This window comes from Equus przewalskii, chromosome 14 (genome assembly GCF_037783145.1).
Source record: "Equus przewalskii isolate Varuska chromosome 14, EquPr2, whole genome shotgun sequence".
Taxonomy (NCBI): domain Eukaryota; kingdom Metazoa; phylum Chordata; class Mammalia; order Perissodactyla; family Equidae; genus Equus; species Equus przewalskii.
Genome location: NC_091844.1, coordinates 82,825,469 through 82,833,959, shown reverse-complemented (window position 1 = coordinate 82,833,959; position 8,491 = coordinate 82,825,469). Strand labels below are relative to the sequence as shown.

General features: G+C 49.8%; 1 long non-coding RNA gene across 1 annotated transcript; it reads right to left on the bottom strand.

Annotated features, from left to right (window-relative positions):
• Positions 1–1,911: 1,911 nt before the first annotated feature.
• Positions 1,912–7,954, bottom strand: LOC139075846 (uncharacterized). Its single transcript, XR_011526748.1, has 3 exons — positions 7,688–7,954; positions 6,491–6,595; positions 1,912–2,881 (listed from the first exon to the last, which is right to left on the bottom strand). It is a non-coding gene; the product is annotated as an uncharacterized lncRNA (long non-coding RNA).
• Between the last annotated feature and the right edge of the window lie 537 nt (positions 7,955–8,491).

Here is an 8,491-nt window from a genome sequence, read left to right as displayed (position 1 = left end):
GCTGCCCAGGGCCCCGGGCACTCACTGCCTGGGGGACGGCCTGGTCCTCTGGGGTGACGGAGGAGTGGGGATTTTGATTGGAGATTACAGCTAACTGTTGTCACATGAAAACAGAAGCTGCAGGAGAGCAGGGCCGAGATACCAGAGGCTCCATTCCTCTGCTTCTGCCCAGTGAACCCAAGCTTGTGACTTTTCAGTGAGGGGAGGGGTTCTCCCTTCCTGGGCTCAACCCAAACTTGTCTGCACATTGGAATCACCTGTGCAGCTTCAAACATCCTGATGTCAGGCTCCCACTCTGGAGATTGGCATTTGATTGGTCTGGTGTGTGGCCTGGGCTTGGAATTTTTGAAAGACCCCCCGGTGATCAGTTAAGGTTGATGGGAGAAGCAGAACCACACACACATGTAGTAAGCATGCACGCATGTAGGTAGGGAAGCAGTGTGTGTGTATGCAGTAGATATGTAGTACGTACACACGTGTGTAAGTACTGTGCAGGGAGGGTGTAGGTAGTGTATAGTATGTATGCATGTGTGTATGTGGTGTGCATGGATGTGGTGTGTGCGTGCGTGTTTATGTATATTAAGAGATTTGTTGTAGGATTCGACCTTATGTTAAGCAGTCCCTGTAAGGCCGATCCTGGAGCTTCAGATCCCCAGGAGAGGCAGGTGGGAGGGAAGTTGAATGTCAGGTAGGGAGAGTAAGAATAAGCTGGACCCCTCAGGCATAAGCTGGAGCCCATGAAGACGGACTGAAACTCTCATCGGTTCCTGTTGCCTCTGACCTTGGGGTGTGGGTGTCCCCCAGAACCTGGGCCTTCATCATAGAGTTAAGCACACACATCTCTTTTCTTAATTTTCTTTTTTTTTTCTTGTTTTCTTAATTTCCTTTTCAAATCATTCATTGTTAGTGTATAGAAACATTACTGTTTTTATGTGTTGATTTTGTATCCTATTGTTTTGCTGAATGCCTTTGTTAGTTCTAATGGGTTTTTGTGAAAGGTTTAGGGTTTTCTACATATAAGACCCTATCATCTGCAAACAGAGATAATTTTACTACTTCCTTTCCAATTTGGATATCTTTTATTTCTTTTTCTTGACTAATTTTTCCAGCTAGAGCTTCCAGTACTGTGTTGAATACGAGTGGTGAAAGCGGACATCCTTTCCTTGTTCCTAATCTTAGAGGAAAAGCTTTCAGTCTTTCACCATTGCGTATGATGTTTGCTGTGGGTTTTCCATTTATGGCTTTTATTATGTTGAGGTAGTTTCCTTCTATTCCTAGTTTATTGAGTGTTTTTATCATGAAAGTGTGTTGAATTTTGTCAAGTCCTCATTTTGCTTCAATCGAGATTGTCATATGGATTTTTCCCCCTTCATTCTGTTAATGTGAGGTATCACATGGGTTGATTTTTGTATGTTGAACCATCCTTGCATTCCAGGAATAAATCCCACTTGGTTATGGTGTATAATCCTTTTAATATGCTGCTTAATTTGGTTTGCTAATATTTTGTTGAGGATTTTTGCATCAATATTCATCAGGGATATTGGTCTGCAATTTTCTTTTCTTGTAGTGTCTTTATCTGGCTTTGGTATCAGGGCAATGCTGGGCTCATAGAATAAGTTAGGAAGTGTTCCTTCCTCTTCAATTTTTTGGAAAAGTTTGAGAAGAATTGGTATTAAGCATTCTCTAAAAGTTTGGTCGAATTCATCAGTGACGACTTCAGGCCCTGGTCTTTGCTTTCTCGGGAGATTTTTGATTACTGACTCAATCTCCCTCCTGCTTATAGACCTGTTCAGATTTTCTATTTCTTCATGATTCAGCATTGGTAGGTTTTGCATTTCTAGGAATTTGTCCATTTTGTCTGGGTTATCCAATTTGTTGATGTACAACTGTTCATAGTATTCTCTTTTAATATTTTTGCTTTCTTTTTTTTTAAGACAAGCAATCTTTTTTTTTTAATATTGGCACCTGAGCTAACAACTGTTGCCAATCTTCTTTTTTTCTGCTTTTTTTTTTTTGTCCCCAAATCTCCCCAGTACATAGTTGTATATTTTAGTTGTGGGTCCTTCCAGCTGTGGCATGTGGGACGCCACCTCAACATGGCCTAATGAGCGGTGCCATGTCCGCGCCCAGGATCTGAACTGGTGAAACCCTGGGCCGCTGAAGCGGAGCACGCGAACTTAACCCCTCAGCCATGGGGCCGGCTGCCTATTTTTTATTTTGGTAGAGTCAGTAGTAATGCCCCCAATTTCATTTATGATTTTAGTAATTTGAATTTTCTCTCTTTTCTTTTTAGTCAATCTAGCTAAAGGTTTGTCAGTTTTGTTGATAGTTCCAAAGAACATACTTTTGATTTCATTGATTTTTCTCTATTGCTTTTCTATTCTCTATTTTGCTTATCTCTGCTCTGGTCTTTCTTATTTCTTCCCTCTGCTAGCTTTGAGTTTAGTTTGTTCTTCTTTTTCTAGTTCACTAAGTTGTAACGTTAGGTTGTTGACTGGAGATCTTTCTTCTTTTTTAGTGTAAGCATTTATAGCTACAAATTTCCCCCTTAGCACTGCTTTTGTTGTATTTTCTAATTTCCCTGTGGTTTCTTCTTTGACTCATTGTTTGTTTAAGAATGTGTTATTTAATTTCCACAAATTTGTGAATTTTCCAGTTTTCCTTCCATTACAGATTCCTGACTTCATCCCGTTGTGGTCAGAGAAGATAGTTTGTGTGATGTTTATCTTTTGAAATCTATTGGGATTTGATTTGTTAGCTGTGTCGTCTATCCCGGAGACGTCAGTATCAGCCTGAGAAGAGTATGTGTTCTGTTGTCGGGCTGAGCCTCCAGGAGGAACCAGTCCTGCTGACCCGCTTCAGACTTCTGCCTTCCAGAACTCTAAGAGGATAAATTTGTGTTATTTTAAGCCACTAAATTTGTAGTAATTTGTCACAGTAGCTTCTGGAAACTGGTGCAATGACCATGGCACTAAGGGCCTCTTGGACCTGGAGGTGCCAGAGCCTGGAAGAGGCCCGTGTTCTTGAACCCCAATTCCACACTGGAAGGTGTCCTCCCTGTGACCTTGAACAAGCTGCTCCCTCTTCGCTGCTCCTCAGTCATCCCACCTGTAAATGAGGGAGTCGAACCACATCCATCACTGTCAGATTCCGGGACTCCCAGACCGTAACATGCCCTCTCCCGGCTACGCGGGACCCACAGAAAGTCTCCAATTTCCCATTGTGTCAAGGGAGGACTGTTAAAAAAATAAGCAACTGCCATCCGCTCTCCCATAATTTCATAGGTGAATGGACACGGTTATTCATCTCAGCACAAAGGCCAGTCCTTTACACTGGACACACATTGCTGTCCAGTATAGTTGGTAGGAAAAACTCATCCCACCAGCGTTACTGTCATTTTGCTGCAGGCTACCCAAAGCTCCTCTCTCACAGGGTCGGAGCAGCTTCCTGACGGCATCACCCAACCAGCTCCCACCTGCAGGAAAGAGAGGTCTTACCTGTTTTGCTCCCTTGCTCTCAGGTTCAGTCCTTCCCTCCCAACCGTGAAATCCAGTCAAGGCCACCAATTTTAATAGATGGAAACCCATCAAGAACTGTTCACCTGAATATGGGGCAGGAAAGGGAGCTGAGGACACAGGGCCTGCATGCTGGGAATTTGGTCCCATGTCCTCTGCTGGCCTGAGAGCCCGCAGGCATGGCCAGTATCTTCCAGAACGTAGCTGTTTTGTCTCCCGAGACTCTTTGCTTATACTTGACTTCTTAAGTCTGCTCCTGCTCTCAGAGTCACTAATGGGCACGTCACTGGCTGTGCCAAGGCTTCCGTCTGCTTCTCAGCTGAGCACTTTTTGCGCCTGCACTAAATGACCCACTCCTGTGGTTTGTCCCCTTGTCATCCATTGTCAGGAAAGCTTTTATTTTCTGTCATCCTTTCCAAAAGTCATTTTTGTGACTCTAGGTTTTGACAGCCTGGAAGCGTCCCTTCTTGTGTTGTGCGCCAGCCAGGAGAGGTCATCCTGCAAGTGCCCTCTGGGTGATGAGATTGTGTGGTGAGAACCCGGTATGAAATTGGAGGAATTGTGCGAACTGGTTGTTCAAATGCGGCACTCGGTGGGAGTGCTCATGCCACTGAAATTGGAAAACACTAAGCACTGGTGTCTGGCCCCATTTACAGTGATGCGGCTCCTGTCACTCTGGGCCTTCCTAATTTAGCTCGGTGGGTTTCGGCTCTTGGGTCACATTGGGGTCAACTGAGGACTTTTAAATCACTTGCCTGGGCCCCACCACAAACCAACAAAATCTAAGTCTCTGGGACCGGGGCCCGGGCAAAGGTATTTTGAATTCCCCGGTAATTTTAACCCACAGCTAAGGTTGAGAACAAGACTGGATCCACCTCTTCAGAATGCTCATTCCCAGCAGCCTCGATGGATAGGCCGACCCCGACCAGGCCCTGCTGCTGGCTGCCCCAAGCAGGGCTGGGGTCTGTCCAGGGAGCAGGAAGAGGCTGCTCCCTAACCGAAGAAAGCATGTTTGTGCCGCAGACCAGCCTCCGCTTCCAAGTCCGGATATTTACCCAAGACTTAACCGGCCCTTTATCTCCAGTCAATAGAAAGCACCATGGAAACTGCCATCAGTGGGGTGGCCGGGCACACCTTTTTCCCAAGAACACAAACACGCTTGTTTGTTAACCTGTCTGGTGACCTTGGGAGAGTCCTGCCCTACCCCGGGCCTCTGCCCTTGGGTGTGAACCAGGACTCACGCTGGGAGATGAGAAGGCCCCTCCAAATTTACCACTGCAGGCTGCTCAGGCTGGACTTACTCGGTCTTTTTTCCTTTCAACAGATGCTCTCAGACAGGGGAGGCAATCCAGACAATGGGAAGCAGGGCTGGGCCTGCGGCCAGTGTCCTCTGGACACCATGTTGCTCTGAGCTGTGGGCTCCAGGGTCCCTGTCTCAGACGGGCCCTGCAAGGAAGCCCCACGGCTGTGACTGCAAGCCTGTCCAAGGGAGTATGGACAGGAAGGAAGGGTGGGGGACTTTGGGGGGCTGAAGGATTAGGGGGCACAATCCAGAAGTCCACCATTTAGGATGTTTTCACTCCTCTCTCTGACAGAGCCTCAAAGGTTTGAGTGGGGCCATCTCCATCTTCCTCTTTAAAATGCCCTGATGGAGGTGGGAGACCTTGCTGGGGAAACTGAGGCCCGACCACCGGCAGGCGCTCATTCCCCCCAGTTCGCTCCCGTACTGCTGTCAAGCCTGACCCTCTTTCTTACTTCCTGCCTCTGGAATCATCCAAAGACATACAACTGAGGTTCTCGCTGGAGTCCAGCTAGGACCCCTGCTAGGTGCTTGTCATGCCCACCAGAGCATATGCCACCGTCCCTCCTCCGTGTAGCACTGACTGACCAGCCCAGCCACAGCCTCCCGCTTCTGACAGAGAGCCGCCCTCACTGCCTGGCACGTCCCTCTCTGTTCCGTTCCATGTGGACTCATTCTCCCAGTGTTTAGGGTTTTCCCTACGGTGTCTCCCCAGTCACCGATTCAGGCAGCATGCAGAAAAGGTGAGTGAGCTGGACTTGGGCTCAGACAAACTTGAGTCCAAATCCTCATTCAGTCCCTCATCAGTCACCCTCATCCCTCATCAGCAAGCCTCCGTTATTCGTCTCGGAGCAGATGACACGCTGCCGTAGGAGACACTGCACGCTGTGCCCTTTTCCTTGTCTTCCTGGGTGTACTTCCCGGCCCCCATGCAGTTCAGTGTGGCCACATAGGGGAGTTTTAGCCAATGGGATGTGAGTGGACGTGACATGCACAATTCCTGGGTCAAAGATTTTAAGAAGTAGGCACGCCCCCTCCAGGCTCTGTGGTCCTCCTGCCAGCTGAATGCAGATGACCTCAAGGCTCTGGGGCTGGTGGAGCCCCAGGATGGAAGGAAGTGGGGTCTCTGCACGTGCACTGTGAGCGGGTGTGAGTGAGAAGTCAGCCTCTGTTGTTGTCAAGCCTTATACAATTTGGGTCTTTTTGTTATCGCAGCTGGAGTTATCCTGAGGGACACGCTGCCTCACAGCCTTGTTGGGAAGAAGAACTAAAGCGAGTGAAAGGGCCTAGCACGGTGCCCGGAACGCAGACAGTAGGCGTACTTACTACATGTTGGTTTCTTTCTTTCCTAATTAGCATGAATTGTTCTCAGGCACATGGACAGACATGGCCTCAGACCTTTCCTGTGACTCTGGATTGATGGCTTGGCTTATTTTATAATTATATTATTAATTAATATGAATTATGATATACATAATCATGATTGTTTTGTAACTACTATAAGCTTCAACTTTGTTAGGATCCCACTCTTTAAGGCACAACTATTGGATACTTTGTGCTCACAAAGCTGTATCAGTCAAAGAGCTTTGGGTTGCAAGTGATAGAAAACCATTTCAAACTGGCTTAAGCAAAATAAACAGTTGAACAATAAGTAAATACACCAATAGGGACTTACAAGCTCACAATGTGCATGCAGGTCTGGCTGTATCCAGGCCCTCAGATGTTGCCTCAGAGCTCTCTCTCCACCTCTTAGCTCACTTTCCCTCTGCTGCAGGTCACTCTGCAAAAAGGTTCACACGTGAGGTTGGCAAGATGGTGCTGAGCAGTCCTACAGCCACACCCTGCCCATCCAGCTCCCAGCTCAAAGGAAAAGCTCTGTCCTCCAAATATTGCAGTTTGGGGGTGGATATTTAAATTGGAGTGTCATACTTTTGGCTCTGCCCCTGCTGTCATGAGGCAGCCTCACTGAAGTCTCCAGTCCCCTTCCTAAAAACCCAGACCAGAAACACCCTCTTATTCCTGTTCCCTGGGCCAGCCAGATGGGAAACCAGGTCCCAGGGAAAGAAGCTGAAGGAAGTGGGAAAGGCGGAGGCCAGAGAAGAGGAGGTCGTGAGAGCCAGCCTCCATCTGTGCAGAAACGGCCCCTTCCCGTGTGCTGTGCAGTTCCGGAAGGGAGCAGCAGGACCGGACACAAGGAAGCCAGTTTTCCTCAAACTGAGGAAGCCCATCTTGCAAGTCAGGGCACCCGGGTGCTGGGAAGGTGGCCCCGGGGTGGTGAGGGTTGTCAGGGCTGCGACGGGGAGCCGCTTGGAGCCTCCACGGCAGGATCAGGAGCCTCAGGTGGAGTCCCAGTCGCGGCTCCACTGCGGACCTGCCAAGCCCAGAGTTTCCATCTGTCCAGAAGGGGCAACGACGCCCTCCTTGCAGGGAGATCGAATGAGGGTCATTGGATGGTGCTGGGCAAACAGTGACACGCTAGACAAAGAGGACCCTACACAGCCCAGAAAGCTGCAAGGACAAAGGGCAACCGGAGCTTCAGGGTCAAGGTGTGAGAGCGGGGAGGGGTGCACACAGCGGGGGTGGGATCAAGGCCCAGGAGGCCAAGAAGGGGCCTGCTGATGGGGTGCCATTGGCTGGAGCTCTGCAGAGGCCTCAGACGAGTGTCTTTAGGTTCCTACAAGATACAGGGGCCGCCGCCCCGCCCTTTAGGAGCTTGCGTTGTGGTGGAGATGGGGGCAGACACTGAACAACGGACACAATGAATGAGCAAGCTGTGTCGACGAAAGAAGGGGCTCAGCGCTCGGGGGAAGATGCAACAGGATGAAGGAGATTGGAGTGTGTGCACGGGGTCTCTGCAGTATGAAACACTCACGGGCTCGAGGAGAAGCTGGCGTTTCTGCAAGAACACGAGGATGTGAAGGGAGAGTCAGCATGGAAGCTTCTAGTTGGAGCTGGTAGCGCTGCCTGGAAGCCCCTGCTCCCAGCTGTGAGGTCCTTCCCCTAATGGAGCTGAGGTCGGGAGCTGCTGGAAGAGCGGAGATGGGGGCGGGCCGTGGGGCTCTTACTACAGGAGGGTCAAGACTGAAGCTGTGCCAGCAGGAGAGACGTCCTTCCCGTGATAAGTCCTACTGCGCCACACACATGCAGGCAGGAAGCAGGTCACCCCAGGTCACCCCGGGAAGGCGTGGATTCTCCACCCCACCAGCAGGGCCTGCAGACTTCATTTTGTCAAAGGCTCAGGAAACACAAACCCGTGTAGGCGTCCCTCAGGCTGCATCCTGTTGGCTGGGCTCCAGGCCAGACCCTGCCTACTTTCCTGGGAACATCCTAGAAGGAGGCTATGGGCTGTAGGGTCGGGCGGAGGAGGGTTCTGGTCTCCACTTGACCCTGGAGCTGGGGATTCAACTTTGGGGCCTTCGATTCCTTCTCTGAAAATGGGGAACGTGATACCTCCTCTTAGGGTCAAATGGGGCGGTAACTAAGGCATTTCGCCCGTGCCTGGCTTGCGGGAATTCTCAGAAATTCCCATTGTCTGGGGATGTGGGCTGGAGGGAGCAGGCCTCCAAGCGGCTCCAGAGGTCTGGATTCTGGCCGTGTCACTGCAGGAACCCTTGTGATCCGCTGGGACTGAGTTTCCCAGTCTGCGGTGAGGAGGCGCCATGCTGGTTCCAGCCAG